The sequence below is a fragment of the Diceros bicornis genome, chromosome 14 (genome assembly GCF_020826845.1).
Source record: "Diceros bicornis minor isolate mBicDic1 chromosome 14, mDicBic1.mat.cur, whole genome shotgun sequence".
Lineage (NCBI taxonomy): Eukaryota > Metazoa > Chordata > Mammalia > Perissodactyla > Rhinocerotidae > Diceros > Diceros bicornis.
This window is the reverse complement of record NC_080753.1, coordinates 16,517,302-16,541,859: the sequence shown is the minus strand read 5'-3', so window position 1 is coordinate 16,541,859 and position 24,558 is coordinate 16,517,302. Positions and strand designations below refer to the sequence as shown.

General features: G+C 36.3%; 1 long non-coding RNA gene across 1 annotated transcript in view; it reads left to right on the top strand.

The window, feature by feature from the left end:
• The first annotated feature begins 9,346 nt into the window (after positions 1 to 9,346).
• LOC131413585 (uncharacterized) overlaps positions 9,347 to 24,558 on the top strand; it is a 107,222-nt gene continuing 92,010 nt past the window's right edge. Inside the window, exon 1 of the long non-coding RNA XR_009221981.1 lies at positions 9,347 to 9,467. This is a non-coding gene — a long non-coding RNA (uncharacterized LOC131413585). The remainder of the gene's footprint in view (positions 9,468 to 24,558) is intronic.

The window sequence follows — 24,558 nt, the reverse complement described above, 5'->3', positions numbered from 1 at the left end:
CCAAAAACATTTTCTCCTCATTTTGAATTAATCTTTCTATGGATAAAAGTTCTATTTATTTGTTTGCTTATGCATGTGGATATCCAATTTTACTAGCACCACCATTTTTTGAAAAATATCATTTCATCATTGAATTGCCTTTGCACCTTTGTCAAAAATCAGTTGTCTATTGCTAGACACTCTATTCTGGTCCATGGATCTATGTATTTAACTTTACACCAATACCAAATTTCTTGATTACTATAACTCCATAATAAGTCTTAAAATTAGGTAGGCTTAGTTAATTTCCCATCTTTGTTCATTTTCAAACTTGTTTTGGCTATGCTAAGCTCTTGGTATTTCCATATTAATTTTAGAATCAGTCTGTCAATTTCTATAAAAAATGTTCTTGAGATTTTTATTGGGATTGCATTGTGCCTAGAGACTCATTTTGGAAGAAATGTCATCTTCTCAATATTAAGTTATCCAATACATTAACCTTTACTTTGTGCTTCTTGGATTTCTCTCAGCAATGATTTGTAGTACACTGTCTAAGTTCTGCACATTGTTGTCAGATTTATTCTTATGTATTTCATATTTTTGATACTATTGCTAATGACATATTTTGATGTCAATTTTCTGATTTATTTTTGTTAGTATAAAGAAAAATAATTGATTTTTTGTGATGATATTGTTCCCTGCCATTTTACTAAACTCATTCATTAGATCTAGTAGCTGTTGTGTAGATTTCTTCCATTTTTTGTGCAATTTTTGATCAATGTTGTTTCTTCATTTCCAATCTGGATCCCTTTATTTCTAATTCTTGTCTCTTTGTAGTTGAATCTCCAGTACACATTGAATGGAAGAGATGTCTTGTTTATAGTCCTAGAAGGAAAACATTTAATCTTTTACCAGTAAATATAACGTCATACAGAGGTTTTTCACAGATGCCCTTTACAAGATTGTACAGGTTTCATTCCAATTCTAGTTTGCCAAGATTTCTCATTTAGAATGGATGTTGGATTGTGTCAAATGTTTCTCTGCGTCTACTTAGATGATCATGTGTGTTTTTTTTCTTTTTTGTAGTGCATTAATAAAGTGAATTATATTGATTAATTTTTTTCACTTTTTTTTTTTTTTTTGCTGAGATATAATTCACATACTAGGAAATCCACTACAAAAATTAAAGTGTACAATTTAGTGGTTTTTAGTGTCTTCATAAGGTGGCACAACCATCACCACTACTTTCAGAATATTTTCATCACCCCAAAAAGTAACCTGCACCCATTTTCAGTCATTCCTCATTCCCTCTTCCCCCCAGCCCTTGGAAACCACTAATCTGCTTTTTCTCTCTATGTATTTACCTATTTTGGACATATCCAATTGAATCATACAATATGCAGCCCTTTGTATTTGGTTGCTTTCATTTTCCTGATGTTTTCAAAGTTCATCCATGCTATAGATAAAATTAATTTCTTTTTATGGCTGGGTAATATTCCATTGTATGGATATACCACATTTTGTTTATCTGTTCATCAGTTGATGAATATTTGTGTTGCTTCCATTTTTTGGCTACTATCAATAACTCTGCTATGAACATCAATGTACAAGTTTAATATTTCATTGATTTTTCTCTATAGTTTTTTCTTTTCTATTCAATGATTTCTGATTTTTTTAGTTTTGTTGTTAAGACTACAAAATTTAGAACTGTTATGTCTCCTGAGGACTTTCCCTTTTATCCTTATGAAATAATCTTCTTTATCCTTGATATTATTCTTTCCCCCTAAAGTTGTTTGATGTTAAATAGCATTACAGCTTTTTTAAATTAATATTTTCACTGTATATATTTTTATTTTATTTTCTAACATATTTGTGTCTTTATATTTACAGTGCGATTCTTGTAGAAAGGATGTAGTTATATCTTTTCTTTTTCTTACCCTGACAAGCTATCTTTTAATTGAAATGGTTAGTCCATTATCATTTAATGTGGTTATTTATAAGGCTAGGATTACGTTTATAATCTCGCTATTTGCCTTCTATTTGTTCTCATCTGTTCATGCTTTTATCTTTTTTCTGTCTTCTTTTTGATTATTTGTATTTTTTTTAATTCTTGTATTTTATCTTCTAATTTCAGGTAGTTTTAGCCTTGAGTCTGTTATATCATTTCAGTTATTTCTTTAGGCTTAATGGTATACACCATTAACTTATCAGTCTACCTTCAATTGATATTATACCACTTTGCTTATAGAATAAGAACCTTCCATAGAAGTATATTCCTATTTCTACCCTCCAGCCTTGATACTATTATTGCAGTACATTCTGCTTATACAATGCACTTTACATTATTATTTTTGTTAAAACAGTACATTATCTTTTAAAGAGATTTAAATAATAAGAAAAAAAACATATATTTAGCCATAGTTGCAATTTCCAGTATTCTTCTTTATTTTTTGTAGATTCGTGTTTTCTATCTGGTATTATTTTCCTTCTGCTGGAAATATTTTATCAATTTTATTTTTTTTTTAATTTTTTTTTTTTTTTAGTTTCTTTACAGTTTATTAGCTTGCCTAATTTTAACTTTATATAGTTTCCTGAGTTAAGAACCAACCATCCTTGTTATAGCCGATATATCACATTCCACTGTTCTACCTAAAAAATTTCACTCTGATATGCCCTTAGTTGAGAGTGCACATGTGAAATATACCAATACCTAAGAAGCCTGTTCTATGAATCTCTTGAGAGGCAAAGATTTCTGTGTTGAATTTTCCAGAAATGTTCATAGAGACCCTCTTGGAGAGACCTGGTGTCTATTGTTTATGGTCAGTACACTTACATGGCACGTTAGCCTAACAAACACAAATATTCTCAGCAGGCTCTTCTCTCATTTGTTTTAACTAGGGATGTAAGGCTGCATTCACAAAAGATGGCAATTGTTTTAATGATAACGTATTTTGTTCGATAAGCACAAATCAAGTGTTTGGTGATTGACTGTGATAGTTTGCCATCAAAAAACACACGTAAAATGTTACATTTAAACTCAATGGCTGTTTCATAGCTTGTGAAATAAAATTGCTATAACTTCAATTCTCTTATTCAATATCTATCGGTTTTGTTTTCTTGAGATTAAGCACAACCTGAGAACGGATAACTTTCCTTATGAGCCTTTGGATTGAAGTATTATAATATCAAAATATGTAGATAAAGTGACTTCTCTTAGTTGGCAAATGTTCATAAAATATTATTTTACACAGCAGTGCACACTTGAGACTTTTCATACTCACAAAGGATCAAAAACCCAAATTGATTTTTTTTTTCAGGTGTACATCATTGTACTTCTATTTCTGCATAGATTACATCATGTTCACCACCAAAATACTAATTACAACCCACCACCACACATATGTACCAAATTATCCCTTTCACCCTCCTCCCTCCCCCCTTCCCCACTGGTAACCACCAATCCAATCTCTGTCCCTATGTGTTTGTTTATTGTTGTTATTATCTACTACTTAATGAAGGAAATCATATGGTATTTGACCTTCTCCCTCTCACTTATTTCACTTTGCATTATACCCTCAATGTCCATCCATGTTGTCACAAATGGCTGGATTTCATCGTTTCTTATGGCTGAGTAGTATTCCATTGTGTATATATACCACATCTTCTTTATCCATTCGTCCCTTGATGGGCATTTAGGTTGCTTCCAAGTCTTGGCTATTGTGAATAATGCTGCAGTGAACACAGGGGTGAATGTACCTTTACAAATTGGTGTTATCAAGTTCTTTGGATAGATACCCAACAGTGGAATAGCTGGATCATATGGTAGTTCTATTCTTGATTTTTTGAGGAATCTCCATACTGTTTTCCAGAGTGGCTGCACCAGTTTGCACTCCCACCAGCAGTGTATGAGAGGTCCCTTCTCTCCACATCCTCTCCAACACATGTTGTTTCCTGTCTTGTTAATTATAGCCATTCTGACGGGCGTGAGGTGATATCTCATTGTAGTTTTGATTTGCATTTCCCTGATATTTAGTGATTTTGAACATCTTTTCATGTGTCTGTTGGCCATCTGTATATCTTCTTTGGAGAAATGTCTGTTCAGGTCTTTTGCCCATTTTTTAATTGGGTTGGTAGTTTTTTTGTTGTTGAGATGCATGAGTTCTTTATATATTTTGGAGATTAAGCCCTTATCAGAAGTATGGTTTGCAATTATCTTCTCCCAATTGTTAGGTTGTCTTTTCATTTTGTTGATGGTTTCCTTTGCTGTGCAGAAGCTTTTTAGCTTGATGTAGTCCCATTTGTTTATTTTTTCTATTGTTTCTCTTGCACGGTCAGACGTGGTGTTTGAAAAGATGTTGCTAAGACTGATGTCGAAGAGCGTACTGCCTATGTTTTCTTCTAGAAGTTTCACAGTTTCAGGTCTTACATTCAAGTCTTTAATCCATTTGGAGTTAATTTTTGTGTATGGTGTAAGGTAAGGGTCTACTTTCATTTTTTTGCATATGGCTATCCAGTTTTCCGAACACCATTTGTTGAAGAGACTTTCTTTTCCTCATTATATGTTCTTGGCTCCTTTGTCAAAAATTAGCTGTCCATAGACGTGTGGGTTTATCTCTGGGCTTTCGATTCTATTCCCTTGATCTGTGTGTCTGTTTTTGTGCCAGTACCATGCTGTTTTGGTTACTACAGCTTTGTAGTATATTTTGAAATCAGGGAGTGTGATACCTCCAGCTTTGTTCTTTTTTCTCAGGATTCCTTTAGCTATTCGGGGTCTTTTGTTGTTCCGTATAAATTTTAGGATTCTTTGTTCTATTTCTGTGAAAAATGTTGTTGGAATTTTGATAGGGATTGCATTGAATCTATAGATGGCTTTAGGAAGTATGGACATTTTAACTATGTTAATTCTTCCAATCCAAGAGCACGGAATATCTTTCCATTTCTTTGTGTCTTCTTCAATTTCTTTCAGAAATGTTTTATAGCTTTTGGTATACAGATCTTTCACCTCTTTGGTTAAGTTTATTCCTAGGTATTTTATTCTTTTTGTTGCAATTGTAAATGGGATGGTATTCTTAATTTCTCTTTCTGCTACTTCGTTGTTAGTGTACAGAAATGCAACTGATTTTTGTATGTTGATTTTGTATCCTGCAACTTTACCATATTCGTTTATTACTTCTAAAAGTTTTCTGGTGGATTCTTTAGGGTTTTCTATATATAAAATCATGTCATCTGCAAATAGTGACAGTTTCACTTCTTCCTTTCCAATTTGGATCCCTTTTATTTCTTTCTCTTGCCTGATTGCTCTGGCTAGGACTTCCAGTACTATGCTAAATGGGAGTGGTGACAGTGGGCATCCTTGTCTGGTTCCTGTTCTTAGAGGGATGGCTTTCAGTTTTTCACCATTGAGGATGATATTAGCTGTGGATTTCTCATATATAGTCTTTATTATGTTGAGATACTTTCCTTCTATACCCATTTTATTCAGAGTTTTTTATCATAAATGGATGCTATATCTTGTCAAATGCTTTCTCTGCATCTATTGAGATGATCATGTGATTTTTATTCTTCATTTTATTAATGTGGTGTATTATGTTGATTGATTTGCGAATGTTAAACCATCCCTGCATCACTGGAATAAATCCCACTTGATCATGGTATATAATCTTTTTAACATATTGTTGTATGCGATTTGCTAGTATTTTGTTGAGGATTTTTGCATCGATGTTCATCGGTGATATTGGCCTGTAATTTTCTTTTTTTGTGTTGTCCTTGTCTAGTTTTGGTATCAGGGTAATGTCAGTTTCATAGAATGAGTTAGGGAGCTTCCCCCCCTCCTCAATTTTTTGGAAGAGTTTGAGAAGGATAGGTATTAAGTCTTCTTTGAATGTTTGGTAGAATTACCCAGGGAAGCCGTCTGGTCCTGGACTTTTATTTTTGGGGAGGTTTGTGATTACTGTTTTGATCTCCTTACTGGTGATTGGTCTATTCAAATTCTCTACTTCTTCTTGATCCAGTTTTGGAAGGTTGTATGATTCTAAGAATTTATCCATTTCTTCCAGATTGTCGAATTTGTTGGCATATAGCTTTTCATAGTATTCTCTTATAATCTTTTGTATTTCCGAGGTGTCTGTTGTAACCTCTCCTCTTTCATTTCTGATTTTACTTATTTGTGCCTTCTCTCTTTTTTTCTTGGTGAGTCTAGCTAAAGATTTGTCAATTTTGTTGATCTTTTCAAAGAACCAGCTCTTGGTTTTATTAAGTTTTTCTATTGTTGTTTTAGTCTCTATTTCATTTATTTCTGCTCTGATTTTTGTTATTTCCCTTCTTCTACTGATTTTGGGCTTTGTTTGTTCTTCTTTTTCCAGTTACTTCAGGTGCATTGTTAGATTGTTTATTTGAGATTTTTCTTGTTTGTTGAGATAGGCCTGTATCGCTATAAACTTCCCTCTTAGAATCTCTTTTGCTGTATCCCATAAATTCTGGCATGTCGTATTTTCATTTTCATTTGTCTCCAGGTATTTTTTGATTTCTTCTTTGATTTCTTTGTTAACCCAGTCGTTGTTCAGTAGCATTTTGTTTAATCTCCACGTATTTGTGGCTTTTCTGATTTTCTTCCTGTAGTCGATTTCTAGTTTCATACCGTTGTGGTCAGAAAAGATGCTTGGTATTATTTCAATCTTCTTAAATTCATGGAGACTTGTTGTGTGGCCTAATATGTGATCAATCCTGGAGAATGTTCCATGTGCATTCGAAAAGAACATGTATTCTTTGGTTTTTGGATGGAATGCTCTGTATATATCTACTAGGTCCATCTGTTCTAGTGTGTCGTTTAAGGCCAATGTTTCCTTATTGATCTTCTGTTTGGATGATCTATCTGTTGGTGCAAATGGAGTGTTAAAGTCCCCTACTGTTATTATGTTACTGTCTATTTCTGTTTTTATGTCTGTTAATAATTGCTTTATATATTTAAGTGCACCTACATTGGGTGTGTAGATATTTACAAGTGTTATATCCTCTTGTTGGATTGTTCCCTTGATCATTATGTAGTGCCCTTCTTTGTCTCTTTTTACAGTTTTTGTTTTAAAGTCTATTTTGTCTGATATGAGTACTGCTACCCCAGCTTTCTTTTCATTGCCATTTGCGTGGAGTATCTTTTTCCATCCCTTCACTTTCAGTTTGTGAGTGTCTTTAGGTCTGAAGTCTGTCTCTTGTATGCAGCATATATATGGGTCTTGTTTTTTTACCCAGTCAGCCACCCTATGCCTTTTAATTGGAGCATTTAGTCCATTGACGTTTAAAGTAGCTATTGATAAGTATGTGCTTACTGCCATTTTTTAACTTTTTTTTTTCTCAGTGTTTTAGTAGTCCTTCTCTGTTCCTTTCTTCTTCTATACAGAATTGATGGTCACTTTAGTTTGACTTCTGTCTGAAAGCTGTACTCTTAACTCCCCTCCTCCCTCCTTTTATGTTTTTGATATCATATTTAACCTCTTTTTTGTGTATTTGTATCCATTATGTTCTAATCATGGAAATAGATAATTTTTCCTATTTGTGGTCTTCTCCTTTCCCCTTAAATCAGTCCCTTTAACATTTCTTGTAGCACTGGTTTCTTGGTGACAAATTCCTTTAATTTTTGCTTATCTGGGAAAATTTTGATCTCTCCTTCCATTTTGAATGATAACCTTGCTGGATAGAGTATTCTTGGCTGTAAGTTTTTTCTTTTTAGCACTTTAAATATATCATGCCACTCTCTTCTAGCCTGTAAGGTTTCTGCTGAGAAGTCAGCTGATAGCCTTATGGGGTTTCCTTTGTATGTAACTTGACATTCTCTTGCGGCTTTTAGGATTCTCTCTTTATCTTTAATTCTGGACATTTTGATTATGATGTGTCTTGGTGTGGGCCTCTTTGAGTTTATCTTGTTTGAGGCTCTCTGTGCTTCCTGTACCTGGATGTCTGTTTCCTTCCTTAGGTTAGGGAAGTTTTCATCTATTATTTCTTGAAATAGATTCTCTGCCCCCTTGTCTCGCTCTTCTCCTTCCGGGACACCTATAACATGGATGTTAGTGCGCTTGATGTTGTCCCAGAGGTCCCTTAGACTGTCCTCACTCTTTTTAATTCTTTTCTCTTTTACCTGTTCACCTTGGGTAATTTCTTCTAGTCTTTCTTCCAGCTCACAGATCCGTTCTTCTGTATCCTCTACTCTGCTTTTGAGTCCCGCTAATGAATTTTTCATTTCCAGTATTGTATTCTTCATTTCTGATTGGTTCTTTTTTATATCTTCCATTTCTTTGTTGACATTCTCACTGAGTTCATCTATTCTTCTCCCCAGATCAGTGAGCATCCTTAACACTCTTAGTTTGAACTCTCTGTCAGGTAGGTTGCTCATTTCTGTTTCACTTAGTTCCTTTTCTGGGGTTTTGTCCTGTTCCCTTACTTGGAATGTATTCTTTTGCCTCCTCATTTTGCCTCTTTCCTTGTGCTTGTGTCTACGTATTAGGTAGGTCAGCTACGTCTCCTGCTCTTGGATAGGTGACCTTATGTAAGTGATGCCTTAGGAGGCTTCCAGTCTGCTTTCATCAGTTCTCAATGTTCCAGGGGTGACCCATATGTGGGCTACGTGTGTCCTTCTATTGTGGCCTGTTTGCTCTCCCTGTAGGCGCCCAGGGAGGCTGAGTTATGCTCCTGGCCAGCTGTTGTAATGCTCAGCTGCTTGTAGTTGTTGTGGGCCCTTCAGTCTCTTTATCAAGTGTGGGGAGCCCCAGCACAGTTGGCTGCAAGTTCTAATACCACATTTGTGTTGCAGTATTTCTTTTAAGTGAGTAGGCCCCCAGCGTGGCAGGTTGTTAGGCTCAGGGCCTTACAATTACTGTAAGCCTGTAGCCTATTAGGTCTCTTGTCAGCTCTCTGAGGATTGCAGCTGGGTGGGGCTGGCCTCAGGCACAGGAGCACCCAATCGTTTCAGGCTTTGGAAGGTGGGGCAAACCTCCTATGTGGGTCTTTGAGAAGCACAAGTCTTCTGCAGCTGACAAACCCTGCCGCCCAAGGTCCACACACACAGTCAACACAGTCCTGCCCCGTGTGAGCACCCCGACCTCCCCAAGTGGACTCAGTCTCTCCACAGCGGGAGCCCCACACGCTCCGCCACTGCCCCACACTCTCCACCCACTCCTTGTGCACGCCCTGCCTCACTGAAGTTGGCTCAGTTGCCAGGCTGCAGAGAATCCAGTCACCAATCTATGCAGGCCCACAAGTTGCCTGAGGGCTTCTTGTTGGGTGGGGCCAGTCTCTAGGATGGGCTGCCTGCCCTGGCTGAGCTGGATTAAATTGGTGCTCTAGCGGGTGGGGCAGACCCCGGGCTAGCAGGCCTCAGGGAGAACTCCAATGGCGTCTGTGTCAGCACGCCCACACTGGGCCACAACGATGGCCGCCGCCAATGTCCCAGTCCCTGGAGAGGTCTCACCCCTCACCGAGATGCACTCAGGGCCTATTAGGTGAGTTTCTTTTCACCACAGCACTGTGCACCTTTCTTTCTGGTGATTTTAGGATGATTTTAGGATTTTCTCAAACGGGTGAGTTTGCACACGGGCCCTTTAAGAGCCAGTTTTAGTTTCTTTGTGAACCGGGTTTTCTGGGGGTGCTCCCCAGTGTTTTAGTAGCAGGCAAAGTCAGATATTAGGCCTCTGCTCTCGATTGTGCTGGGTCCACAAAATCCCCACAGCGGGGGCGCTCCCCGGCTCAGGGCCCCGCGCCTCCAGGGAGGCTGCAGACCTGTGAGCTGCTCCCGGCAGCCGTGACGCTGGCGGTTTGTGAAGGCGGCGTTTTTCCTCTCCGGAAGGGAGTCTCTGCCTCTTCCACCTCAGTTAGGATTGTCCGTTGTTGCAGGAGTTCCTCTCATCCAGTTTTCAGTTCTGTCTCAGAGGTAATTTTTCCACGAGTAGCTGTAAATTGGCTGTGTCCACAGGAGGAGGTGAGTTCCGAGTCTGCCTACGCCGCCATCTTGACTCCGCCTCCTATTTTATCAATTTTATAATGTGGGTGTGTTGGAGATAAATTCTTTCAGCTTCTGTACTTTTGAAAAAGCCTTATTTCACTTTTATTTTTGAATGATATTTTTGCTGAGCAAAGAATTCAAGATTGACAGAGTTTTTTTTCCTTCCGTTTATTATTTTAAAGATGTAATTTCACCATTTTTCCACTTGCATAGTTTTGGTATCATTCTTATTTTTGTTTCTTTGTATGTAACATTTGTTTTTTTCTCTGGCTGCTAGTGTAATTGCCTCTTAATCTTTATTTTTTTGTGTGCAACTTGATTATGATGTGTTTGGTATGGTTTTCACCATGTTCCTTTTCTAGGGTTCATTGAAAGTTCACACTTTTTATCAAATTGGAAAAATTTTGGCTATTGTCTTTAGTAATTTTTCTGTCCTTCACTCTCTCTCTTAGGGACTCCAATTACACATATATTATGCTACTTGAAATTTTCCCACTAGTCATTGATGCTTTTTTATTTTTTAAATCTTTTTTTATTATTATTTCTGAATTTCATTTTGCATGGTTCCTATTGCTAGATCCTTACGTTCATTAATCTTTCTTTCTGCAACATGTAATCTGCCATAAATCATGCTATGTATTTTTCATCTCACCCATTGTATTTTTATCTCTAGATTTTGATTTGGCTTTTTATAAAAGAAATGTATAGTCTTTCTTTTAACCTATTTAACATATGGAATAAAGTTTGCTAATTATAACATCTGAGTTAGTTGTGGGTCAGTTTTTATTCAGTGATTTTTCTCCTATTTATGGGTCTTATTTTCTTGCTTCTTTGAATATTTGATAATATTTAATTGGATGCCTGACATTGTGAATTTTACCTTTTTGGGTGCTGGATATTTTTATATTCTTATAAAATTTGTTGCACTTTGTTCTGGGATGCAGCTAAGTTACTTGGAAATACTTTGATTCTTTTGTTTTCGTTTTAAGATGTATTAGGCAGATGAGAACAGTATTTAGTCTAGGGCTGTTATTTTCCCACTACTGAGACAAGCCTCTGCTATGTACTGTTTCACATAGCCCATGTAGCTGCTGTGACAAATTACAACAAGCTTGGTGATTTAAAACAGCAGAAATTTATTCTGCTAGATAATTCTGGAGGTCAGAAGTTCAAAATCAGTATCACTTGGCCAAAATCAAGGTGTCAGCAGGTCTGTGCTCCCTCAGGAGTCTCTAGGGAGGAATTTGCACCTTGTCTCTTCGAGTTTCTGGTGGCTGCTGGCATTTTTCGTCTTGTGGCCGCATCACTCCATTCTCTGTATCCATGATCACACTGCCTCATGGTCTCTGTGTGTGTCAGATCTCTTTCTGTTGAGCTCTTATAAGGACACTTGTGATGGCATTTAAGCCACATTTGGATAATCTTAGGTTATCTCTTCATCTCAAGATCCATAACTTAAACACCTCTGCAAAGACTCTTTTTCCAAATAAGTTGATATTTACAAGTTCCAGAGATTTGACATGGATGTCTTTCTGGGGTTTGTTTTTCAGCCTACCACATTCTGTTACAGTTAGGACACTTTCCAATCAAGCTAGTGGGACGAGGCGCTGTTCTCAATCCTGTGTGAGTCTTGCTACAGTTCCTTCTATTCATTTTACCTGGCCGCATGGACTTTCTTTACTTGCCTGCACTGATGAATCCTCTGCTGCATATTTGAGGAGGAACTTGTTCACATTTTTTAAGTTCTCTTTCTGTGCAGCTCTTTCTCTCAGGTAGGCTGTCTTATCAACTCCGGCTGCCTGTGTCTCCCTGGGCTCTCAGCTCATTCACTTCAACTCCGGGTGTCTGCAGGTTTCTGCCTGACTTACTCCTCCCTATGCCATGGGCCAGAATATTTCTCAAGGCTTTCATTGGACATTTATAGGACTCACGTCATTTTTTTCTGTCTCTCAGAAATCACTATTCTCCATTGCCTGATGTACAGTATCTTATTGTTTGTTTTTTACTCTTTTTCCAGTTCCTAGTTGTGAGGAGATGCCCTCTAATCTTAACAGTTACTTGAAACTATAAATGCTTAATTTTCTAGTCAGTTGTGGTTGCATTATTATAACACATTATGTCTAGTAACCTAAGTGCACATGTCAAAATCACACGCCCCACTTGGGAGCTCACAAAAAATGGCTACTGCAATTAAAAGAAGATATTTCATCTGAAGGTTTACATTTGTTTCAGACCTTTATTCATCAGTTAATTAATTTTCCCGTGTAGTTTCTTCAGCATAAATGCCCTTCCAACCCCTATCCCATTAGCTAATTCCGATTATTTCTTCATTCTCAACATAGGTATTATTTTTTACCAGGGATCATCATAACTACACTGGATTAAGTTCTACTCCCCTTCAAAGACTCTTTTTCTATCTTTCTCTCATCTGTTCAGATATTGAGTTATTCAAAGGTAGAAATGACATTTATTCATCTTCATATCTAGATGGGTCTAGCTCAGTCCTAACATTTCAATGATGCTCAACAAACATATTTATAATTGACTTCTAAGGGTTGCATTTTTATGTTTTATATGCAGGCTTCTAAAAGTTGCATTTTATTTTATTTTTTGTGAGGAAGATTGGCCCTGAGCTAACACCTGTTGCCAATCTTCCTCATTTTGCTTGAGGAACAGTGGTTCTGAGCTGACATCTGTGCCCATCTTCCTCTATTTTGTATGTGGGATGCTGCCACAGCATGGCTTGGTGGGTGGTGTAGGTCCGGGCCCAGGATCCGAACATGAGAACCCCTGGCTGCTGAAGCAGAGTGCGCCCAACTTAACACTGCACCACTGGGCCAGCCCCTGCATTTTTACTTTTTATATGCAAGACTTGAATTATGAAAAAAATACATCGTAAGTCATCTAAAATATTGTTCAATTGTTCAACATTGTCTACCTCATAAAAGTTTCTAAGTGTTGGTTGAAAAAATAACCGGGAGCTTCTGATGACGAACTCTCCTGTGGGAATTGTGTGTTCCGTTAACATGACCAATCAGAGACTCTTTCAACTCTTTTTTTTTCAGCAGCCAACAAATATGTGCATTCTTTAAACACCTTCATCTTAAGGGTGGGGTATTTGCCTTCACTTTATTCTTCTGCTGTTATTTCCAAGCATTTTGAATAAAAAATGATTCATTTTAATTTCTAAACATATAAGAAGCATCAAATTTGCATTTTTGAATGAAAATTGTAAGGAACAGATAACTTGGTAAGAGAGTCTGCGGAAGAATACTATGGACCCTCACAGCGTAAGTGAGGGCAACTGAGAAGAGGTGGGCTGTGGGCAAAGGTCACTCCTCCCTCTTCTTTAATTCATCTCTTCAAGTAAGACCATCCTAAGGACTAAGGTACTGCGATGAATCATTGCTCAAAGTTCCTTACTCTTTGGAAAAAGGTAATTCTATTGAGTGTCCTTCTTTCCTACCTTATTTTCTCACTCTTTACACCCTTTCCTGCTCCCTGTCTCACACTTAGGTTTGACAAATTATAAATAAAATAAAACTCTAAACAGGGAATGGTTTTTCTTGTCTCTTCAATTCCCGCATACCAATCATTCTCCCACCACAGTTCTGTCCCATTCATAAGGAAGATCTAAACATCCATGTCTAGTGTCCCAAGTCTGGTGGATCTAGATTGTTTTATGAAGTAACTTTCTTAAGACAAATGACACAGAATCTGTAATGAGACTTGCCTTTCAGAATTAGACTTTCTCCTATTCTTTGATCCACCTATGGCTACATTATTACTTCTTGTAGTTAACCCCATAACAAATACAAAGTGTGTCTCTGAAACATCTTCCATGTAATGGACTCTGCTTTACTTCTGCTATTACACCTTGAAAAGAGAACTGAACTGCAGAGGTTTTATGTTTATGTATGAGTGTCTGCTACTCCTGTGTGGTTCAAGCATATATATTCCATTTTCTCAACCTTTATTCATCATAGAAATTCATGAACAGAGTTCTAGTCCTTAATGGAAGTTTGGAGAAAGCTTTATTATGAAAAGTACTGAACTCTGGGTGCACGGGTCTCTACCTTTTTCTATCATCCTTAGTTCTGCATGATCTTAATTTCTTCCTTTTGGTCAGCTAATATACAGCCTGAGTTGTAGGTTCTAAGCAGTAAATAATACTAATTTCTTGTTCGCCCCAATGATGATTACATTGTCCATAATTTTTCTTGTATGCTTTCCCCAAGTCCAAGCTACAGTAATGGCACTGTTTACATTTGGCTGAAATAAGGAAAGAATAGCTGGAATTAAAATCTAGATATGACAAGCACAGTTCCAAAATAAAATAGGCCAAGGACCTTCAGAAAGCAATATGCCAATGGGAAAAAGCTATGCTACCATATTGGAAAATCTTTATTTCTTACTATGCATATCCTGCTATATGCCAAGCATTGATCAGGCTTTGTGGAGCTCTAGTGGCCAGAAGCTGGATCCTGCCATCATGGAATTTGCTCAATCGAATTCTCTGCATAACCTTTTCTGAGAGCTCTCATAAAAATAGTTAACATCACCTTTGTCCTCTCATATATCATTTACAACACTGCAACTTGAGAGGGAATTCCTCTAAATAATATCCTAATCCTGACTCATATTAGGGCCAGAACAAGAAAAAATTCCTCACAAATTAAGTCTTCTAGTAGCCTAAATTTTTTCACTCACCTGTATTTTATTTCTTCAAGCTATCATTATTACACCATCCTTAAAATTAGCAAAAACACCCTGACAATCCTTCCAACTCACCAATATTCTCTAGAAGATCCCAAATATACGTTATATAAATGTTGACTGTAAGAAAATGTTTTGCCATGCGAAAGATAAAGTGGTGGAGGTGAAACAACACCTCATTTTTAAGCATATTAACACTGAAGCTACTAAGAGAGGAAGAAAGTGAAAATAATGGCCAGAAAGTTTTTCTTCTAGAAAAAAATTATGGTTAGAAAACTAGACACAATTTCATCATACGACTTATCATTTTACTTTGAAAACAGATATCCTGCTTCACATTACATAGAAAATTTTACACTATAAAGTCAGAGAAATGAGGAGACAAAAAGCTAAGCATAAAATATGTACTTAATATATTTATCTTTGATTCAGTTGAACAACAACAAAGTCTATTGATAAATTACAACGTGCAAGACTCCCTAATAATTTTCATCTTTGTGTATTTTTGCCATATTACACATAAATAAGCATTTTAGTGAAAATATGTGCCTCTGAATTTTACTTTTTCTACTTCAATCTACATTTGCTTGTCAAGCTTTTTCTTATCTTGGCAAGAGAATGGCAAGAGTTTTCTAAAAGCTTGATGTGACTCCACTGTAAAGGAAATGAATTTATTTGAAAGTATAAGAAAAAGGGCTTACAGAAATAATAACACTATGTCTCCATCTTTAGTTCATATCTCTATGTCTCTCACTGTACCTTAAAAATAAAAAGCCTACAATGCACATTTCCTTGATAGTGTGTTGAATGAGTAGATTAATAAATAAATGCATGAATGATTTGTTTGCTAATAGAGTTCCTCATATGGCTATTGAAGGAACAGTGAACCAGTACATGGAAAATGTTTAGCACAGTACTCAAAACATGTTTGTTAGTTTTATCACTATTGTAGATATTATTGTCAACAATTTTTTTGATATTTCTATAGCTAGAAAGAATCTTAATGATCAAGGATTGAGACTTCTGGAAAAAATGAAGAGTAAATTATTCTCCTTTTTAATATAAATGCCGTATCTTGGCTTACACATTCAGAGTAATCTGCCCACATGCCTTCCTTTAGTGATAAATTATCAGCTAAAAAGTCTCAATGTTGGGTGCAGAGTATATGATTCACCTACTAGTCAAAGTAAGAATAGTCAATTTTTCATTTATTTTATTCTATAATTTTATTATTTCACAAGGCCATTTGTTCAGTGTCTCGGACAAAGCAGTAAAGTAAAGATGTGAGATGAGAATATAGTTTCAGTTCTAACATAATAGATTATGTGATCTTGAGGATGTCACTTTACCTAACTTGGCTTTTCCATCTCATTTGAAAGATGAAGAGTTTGACCTAGAAGATTTGTAAGATTCTATACAGCCCCAAGCACTTTTTTCTATATACAAACTATTAATTCTTACCTACATATTAAACATACATTTTTCTATATTCAGACTATTAATCTTCATCATCATATTATACACATTTTGCTATATCAAGAATATTAATCCTTACCTAAATATTAAATACATTTTTTCTATACCTAGACTATTAATCCTTAAGTACATGTTATATATAAATTGATTGTTATGTAGACTCATATTTCATTGATTGATTGAATCTCTATCACCCCATTTTCTAATTTGATGTTACAGTAATGAATATACACAGCCCTTGTCACTGTAAAGTCATTGACTTATACATATTGTCCTTAAGGATAACATATATAATTTTAGGACTTTCTGAGAAATAGGATTTGCTATTTCCTCAAGAAAGAAAAATCAAATTAAAAATATACTCTTGGGATAATGTATTTGCATTCAAAAACAATCTAGTGTTTTGAGAATAGTAATGACAAGTAAAACGTAAAGACCCTTAGTAGAAACACTCTTCCTCCAATTTACATATAGTAGAGTTGGCTCAGATGTTCTACAAATCTGAAATAGGTCATTGGCAATAATGTGAAGTAGAAGGGAGAGGCCAATATTAAGTCAAACGTATACTTAGTGCAGAGTGTTAAAGAAAATATCGAAATGATTTCTCAGTCAAGATACAGAAATCTACAATAGTGAATTCTGAATAAATGGTGATGATGATAAATTCTGATGAAGATGATTATACTAGTAAACCAATCCTATAATGCTAGTGACACTATATTTTTGATATGAAATTCTTTATTCCTCCTCCAATTTAGTATTATAAATAAGTCCACTAAAAAATTTCATATTACCTGTTGAAATTACAACCCTAAAGAACAGAGAGATACAGAAAAATAGAAGAATTTTCACTATAGATAATTTCTCCAGTGTAAAGAGTCCATGGATATGATTTCTCTGTTCAGATCTTGCTTAACTAAGGAAATAGAGTCTATTTCATTCATAAAATCTCCTGGGAAGTTTTGATTACTGAGGAGTATTAATAGAGAATATGGTTCTATGCTTGATTGCATAATGCCACATTCAAAGAATATGATCAGGAAAAAAACTTGCATTGTCCCAGAAAATATATACAATCTGCTTACTAAAACCTCAGGGAGACCATCTTGGGAGCAAACGTTACAGTTACAAAGGATATATGTTTAAACATTCAGACATCAAGTTTTAAAATTATGCTTCAACAATTAAATTGATCCCTGAATATCTATTTTAGACTTCTAATACTATAATTTTGAATCTTAGTGTGCAGAGACAACTTAATCATAACAATTTAGAGTTTGTGGTATTGGAAAGAATACTTAATTTTATAATGAAGACACTAAAAACCACTAAAAACAAAAGAGGTTAGGTGATGTATTATAACCTATATTATTTATAATTTATTAAAAGTAGAAATTCACCAATGATTTTGTAAGTCTATCTAGCCAACCTTGGAGTATTTTGATAAAAGTTCTTAAAGTAGATCTTATGACAACTAATAAACATTTCATTTTTTGAAACCAAATTCCAAGACTCTAATTTTTTCCCTAAATAACTCAGAATTATTTCTAATCTACTCTGTAAAATTTCTATAGGCTATTGTATAAAGATGTATTTCTAGTCCTCAGATACTGGTGCTGAAAACAGAGATCAATTACTTGTTTTTGACAACACTCCAAGAGTGCCTGGAATGTGGGAATGAACAGGATAACCCACAGGAGTCTCAGTAATCTTTACATGTTTGCCATTCAGACGCAACAAGATTATTAATCACATGGTCATAGAATAGTAAATAATTTCAGGATGCATAAAGATTCCAAACAGATCCCCTGATAACTAGAGAGATGAAGTGATTTGCCCAAGGATTGGTTTCCTCCTCAGTGAGTTTTTCCCCATATAATATAGGAATGAACATTCTAGTACTAATATTGATTGAGTCCTTGGAACTTGGTTATGACATGTTCTTGCTAGGAAAGAAAGGATTAAGAATTTTCCCATCAGTTGACATGAAGGTGGCATTTTAGCCTATCATCTCTAAGTAAAATTGATGTATCTGGTCCTGCTCAAATCCCATAGTACACAATATAGAGAATTTAATTTTGTTATGAATGAGAATGATTATTAATGTGGGTCACCAAACCCACAAGCAAATTAACTAAAACATCTCTTTGCTACCAGAACTCCTGATACTAAGAACAGAGAAGAAAATTTCATTATTTTTTTTCTCCTATTCTTTTCCAAAAAAATAATAAATATGAGATTATTCTTTTACTCAAGGACTAGAGCCAATTATAATGTCTATTTTTGAACCCACATTTTCCAAATAAAAAGGAAAAGCTATCAAAAAGAAAATGTTAGTACTGATTCACTACAATGCTTTATGAGCCAGGCCTAAATCCATGAAAAACATGGAAATTGTTTGCCAACTTGATTGTGCATGGAAGGCCACCTTAGAAATAAATCTGAGCTTATGATTTTTAACTCTGCAACACAAAGCCTTTTTTTCCCTTCAAGATGGGGAAAGCACAATCTCTAATTTAACTTTTGTCACATAAATTGTAATTATCGTCAAAGTCCTCATAATCACTACCATTTCTTCAAAGCTTATTATGAATCAGGGGCTGTGCTTTAGAGATGTTATCTCATCTAGTATCCACAATAACCTTATAAAGTAGATACTATTTTCTACATTTTATAGATTAAGAGAGGGTAAATAACTTGCCCAAAATCACATAGTAAGTCAAAGGCCTAGAATTCTTGCCTTGGTATGTTTAATTCAAAATATATAGTTATAACCACTAGACTGGTCAAGTCATATTATTTCTTTGTATTTCTCTTTTCTCATCTGTAAGATATGTAGTTGAAATTTTTGTGACAATTTTCAAACTTTGTAAATTACAGATTTTTTTGAAATGAAATTGTGTATAGAACCTTGATTTATAAAAATCAAGCTTCAGGAGGAGAAGAAGGAATAGGTCTCTAAATCTTCGCATCCCTGTGGTCTCCTGGAATAATCTTGGCTCCTATAGAAAACCCATTTTGAAAACTACTAGACTATAAGGTCTTTTGGGGCCCATCCAAATCCCTTCCACAAATTCCCTCTACATTTCCCCTTCAAAAATCTATTTTTACCAAAGAAATTTATGAATCTAGTAAAGGATTTCATAGTGAACAATTTCATAAATGAGCACCATTGGGCTGCTGAGGAGAAACTATGGGTCAAGGGTCTTTCCTGGTAACTCACTAGACAGTGCAGAGACTATAAACACTCCTTATCTGAGGATATTATTTAGACCACTGAAGAGACAAAAAACATATATCAGATTTACCTTTGGCATAGCAAACAGAAGCCATGTTCTTCCTGCTCAAAGACTCTTGATCAGGATGACCTTAATGTTCCCCTCCCCTTGACTAAACTTTAGACAAGTTTCTCCTGACTATAGGCCCCGGACCTCCCTTTTCCTTAAGCATTCTCTTTAGAAAACTTGCAATTATAAATTTTTTCTCTGCCTCTTTGAGATGTAAATATTCTCCCAGTCTCTCGCTAGTTTTACAACTCAAGAACGTCTTTTTCAAGGACCTTCTTAAGGAAGAAAAGATAGCCAAGGTTTGCCAGCTTCTTAGATCAATGGTAGAAAAAAGTTGAAAAATAAATATGACCCAGCTTTTGAGATCTGGATGGAAACAGATCATAAAGAATACATTGGGTATATTGAGTGATGGCAAGAACAAATTTCGAATAATAAGAAAATTCTAATGACTTCTATATAACTTTAGTGAATCAGCAAATGGGGGAAAAAGAACTCTCCTGGGATAAAGCTAGAGCAGATATGGTGTCATCTGGAGAAAACAAAGGGAGGTTTGGTAATAGTAAGATAAGTGAGGGGAAGAGGAACCAAATGAGAAATAAGTTCAAGGTGAAGGAAACTTTACTCTGAATTGATGTAGCAGAAAGAGGTATAATTTAGGCAACCTTGAAGTAATAATGCTTTCCTGTGATCTCCAAACTAGAAACTATGCTCACGCTGAGTATAAGATGAACTTGCTAAGGCTGAAGACCCGAGAACACTCTGTAATATCAAGCACAGATAACCAAATTAATTAAAGATGAAAAGTTCTTACTGAACATCCTGTGACTTTTCAACCCAACCACATGGCTATTTCAGAATAAACTGTTCATTAGAATGTGGCATTCCTTTTGATCCAAATCTGTGCTTTGCTGATATTCTAAGTAGTGGTAGTCACCAGATTAGTCATCAAGTTTTATTACATAATGGGAATAATGAAAGTTAGGTCTTTGTGTGAGGCAAAAAGGGGAAAAAAATAAAATCAAAGCAATCAGGTCACAAAGACATGAAGGAAGATAGAAAATATGAGAATTGACTTGAAACTTTTGGTTAATAAACATCATCTGACTTATAGATTACATTAATGTTCACACTAGGAGTGAAAGGAATTTGGCTGTAGACTAAGGTACGGAGCAGTGGTGGAACTGTTCCGAGTGCAGCTAATGTTTACCTGAGAATCCTCCCTATTCTTTCAGTCACTGCTGCAACTCCTCTCAGCTCATGGTCACAAAAGCATATGGGAGCGGAGCTATACATGAGTGTAAGGCCCCAGAACATTCAGGGTAGAAGCAGAAGAGCCGTAGCCTGATCACCTTCTTTTCTCTTTCCCTTAACTATTTAACTTGAGGTTAGGGAAGCAATCTCTCCATACTTGAGAGATCTATGGAAGATGCTCATCAAAGCCTTTTCTTTTTTCAGTTAATATTGACTGCTCTCAGGGAGATAATGAAAAGTCTTGATGAAAATTATATTTTCTTTTTAGTTATAGAACATTTTTTTTTTTACTTGCTGTTTTACAAATAGCTCACAGTCGTCGTCTTTTTTTTTTTTTTTTTTTCTTTTTTGAGGAAGGTTGGCCCTAAGCTAACATCTGTGGCCAATCTTCCTCCTTTGTTCCTTTTTTTTTTTTCTTCCCAAAGCCCTAGTAGATAGTTTTATGTCATACCTGTACCTCCTTCTAGTTACTCTATGTGGGACGCCGCCACAGCATGGCTTGATGAACAGCGCCCAGGATCGAACTGGCAAACCCCGGGCCACGAAGCGGAGTGTGCGAGCTTAACTGCTATGCCAGTGGGTCGGCCTCAGTTATACCATATATATACCATATATATATACCACCATATAACCTCGGTTATTTTATGTTCACAATCCTAGTGAAAAACTGTGGTCCCCAAAACACAAAATCATTAAAAAATATATAATAGCCCTTTATATATCTTAACGCTCCTTGAAAGTTGAAGAATTAGCTAAACAGAAGTCTAATGCCTCTTCCATGCTCAAAAAGTTTCTAAAATAAAAAGGAAAAGCATTTATTGTGCGTCACTATGCTGAGTACTATACTAGACACTTTCCATTTGGTCTGTTTCTCATAATAACCTTGCAGGATGGTTATTGCTACCTCTATTCATAGAGAAGGGAAACAGATTCAGAGAAAGTATATTATTTAGGTTATGCTAAATGCTATAACAAAGCAAGCCAGATGTGTATAATATCTTAAACATGATAGAAGTTTATTTCTTGCCCATGTAATGTCAAAATGAGTAACGCTGATCTGTAGGGGTGTAAGGTAAGCCCAGACAATTGGCTTTTACTTTTTGTAATGCAGGTATCTAACTAAAGCTTTGATTGCCAAGGCATCCACTTCAAAGAGGGCTATCTCGAATAAACACATTGCCAGCCACATGAGTAGATAAAGAGCTAGGCTGCCTCCCTCCACTGAGGCTCCTTTGTTTTAGAGATCTTGGTGGATTTCGATAATTGACGATTTGGACCACTTGTTTTTTTCTCCTCCCACACTTTAAATCCCCACTCCTATGCTTTAAATTCACCAATAAAGAGTGATCCCACTAAACTGCAGGTCTTCACTCTTCACCCCAATAAAAGCAGAACCCCAGGCTCACGCACTCTCTCTCTCTACCTATGACCTCACTCTGTGGCCCCAGGTGTGCCATGTAATTTCCAAGTCCTGTAAGTAATAAATCTTTTTGTCAAAGTTTCCTGATGTTTATTGCTGAAGGGCATCTTGCAATGTAATAAGAACCACAAGGGCCAGACCAGCCACAACGTTGGTTATAGAAAGACTGAGACTGACATACAAAACAAGGGATCTCGCTTCCAAGCATTTATTCAGGGATCCATGTTCTGCTCCAACTAAGGATTCTGTCACCTTCAACATGTGGGTTTCAAGGTGACTGTGGAAAGGGAAAGAGAAACAGAATCTCATATAGGAGTATTTTATGGACCAGTCATAAAAATGGTACCTACTACTTCCTTTTGCTAGAACTCAGTCATGAGGTCACTTTTAACTCTAAGGTAGGCTGGAAAATGCAGTCTGTTGTGATCTCAGAAGCAAGAGAAAATGAGTTTTTGAACAGCTAGCCAGTCTCAAGCATAGTCTAGTTTTCTGGTCACCAAATATCCATTTAAATCTTTGTCCCACATGTAGAACAAACTCCTTCCCTCCCTGAGGGGAGGCAGCTCAAAACCTCATTCCAGGATCCGGCCAGTGGCATAGCAGTTAAGTTCGCACACTCTGCTTCAACTGCCTGGGGTTTGTGAGTTTGGATCCTGGGTGCGGACCTACACACGACTCGTCAAGCCATGCTCTGGTGGCATCCCACATACAAAAAATAGAGGAAGATTGGCACACATGTTAGCTCAGGGACAATCTTCCTCACCCTCCCCCCTCAAAAAAAATCTCATTCCAACAAAGCATCGACTTAAGAGTCCAGGATCTTCTAGAGCTGTGCAGTCTTTTCTTTCAGGTGTGGATACGACATATTAAAATATAAGTTATTTTTCAGGAGACAGGTATTAGACTAATCATAACAATATCATTTGTAGTAGCATATCATTGGAAATAAATTTCATGAGGAGAATGAATAAATTGTGGTATATTCAAAATGGCTAATTAACAATGAAAATGAATTCACTGCAGCTACATCCAAAAATATAGATGAATTATAGAAACCTAATATATAAGACTTGTATACAATTCTAACACATTTGTGTAACAGCATGGATAAATTAGTTTTTATTAGCAAGTGGCATAAGAACTGTCCAGAAAAAACACACTGCTATATTAAGCACCTTCTTTAGAAAGTTCACTTTGGGTAGAAACTAATTCTCTAAGGACAAATGTGAATGGAGTTGTGTGCACAAGAAAGCATAAAGAATTTGTTGATCCAGGGAGCTGAGATATGAAGACCCAAAATATGGGTAGCGGGCTTCACACGCCACAGTGCGAACTGTCCCCATTACTCCTAAATCTTCATTAAATTTACTACACCTAAACAATGTTTAAATTCAAGTGGAGACTTTGGAGGAACCAAAGAAGAAAGCCAGTTTTTTTTAACATCAATTAAATGCAGGGGTGCAAATGAAGGAGGGCAAAGGCAAAGAGAAGCATGAGATGCCAATTGTAGAAATTCCCATATATCATGAGAGGGGTTCTAGACTCTCACCAGACCGTGGAAGCAGGGGTTCACACTTAATTTAGTCAGATCATTGTGGGGCAAGTGATTGGATTCTACTGAACATATGAGTTATACTGATTGGTACTTGAGCTCACAGTAGATCTGAAGCAATGGAATAATTGCATATGGGAACATTCAAGGATGATATTCACCATAGTTTACAACATGTGTGACACAGGCAATGATCAATCAGGAAGGATGTCAGCTATAATATTAGAGTAGAGTCCTGGAGGTTCCCTGATATGCCAAGCACTACCTCTTTTATTACTGATTCCTGAGAAAATCTGGATGTCCCAGGCAAAGGGTGATAATAGCCCAGGTGACAATGAGGACAACTGGAGAACTAGAACAGTGGCTATCTACCAACAAGTATAAACTTATTTCAATATTTGAACAATTATGATGATCATGTGTACCAGTGGAATATGAGAACCAGATACTTTGATACTGCAAGAAGTTATAGATGAGAGGCTGAAAATAAACAAGGAAGGGAAATAACTCTTATCCTCTCCCCTTAACAGTAAGCCGTATGCTCCTTCCTTGCAATCAATTTACCATTATAACACCTGGGAGTGGGTACAGTGTCTTCCACCTCAGAAAGGAGAGGAATATGATATACAGAAGACCCCATGCAGTAAAGAGGAAAAAAAAGGCAAGTCAATCCCCTCTGGCCCCAGAAAAATGTGGAAAGAAATTTGACAAGGGAAAAGAAGGGCAGTTAGGGGAGAGATGCTTGTAGCATGAACTTTTCAGAGCTTCCAACATGAGCAGAGAGAACACAGGTAAGATGGATTGATGAGATGATCAGTAGCATAGAAGTTTTACCCCCACTTCAATGCTTAAGGAAGAGATTCCACTAAGGCTAGTCTTGTACCGA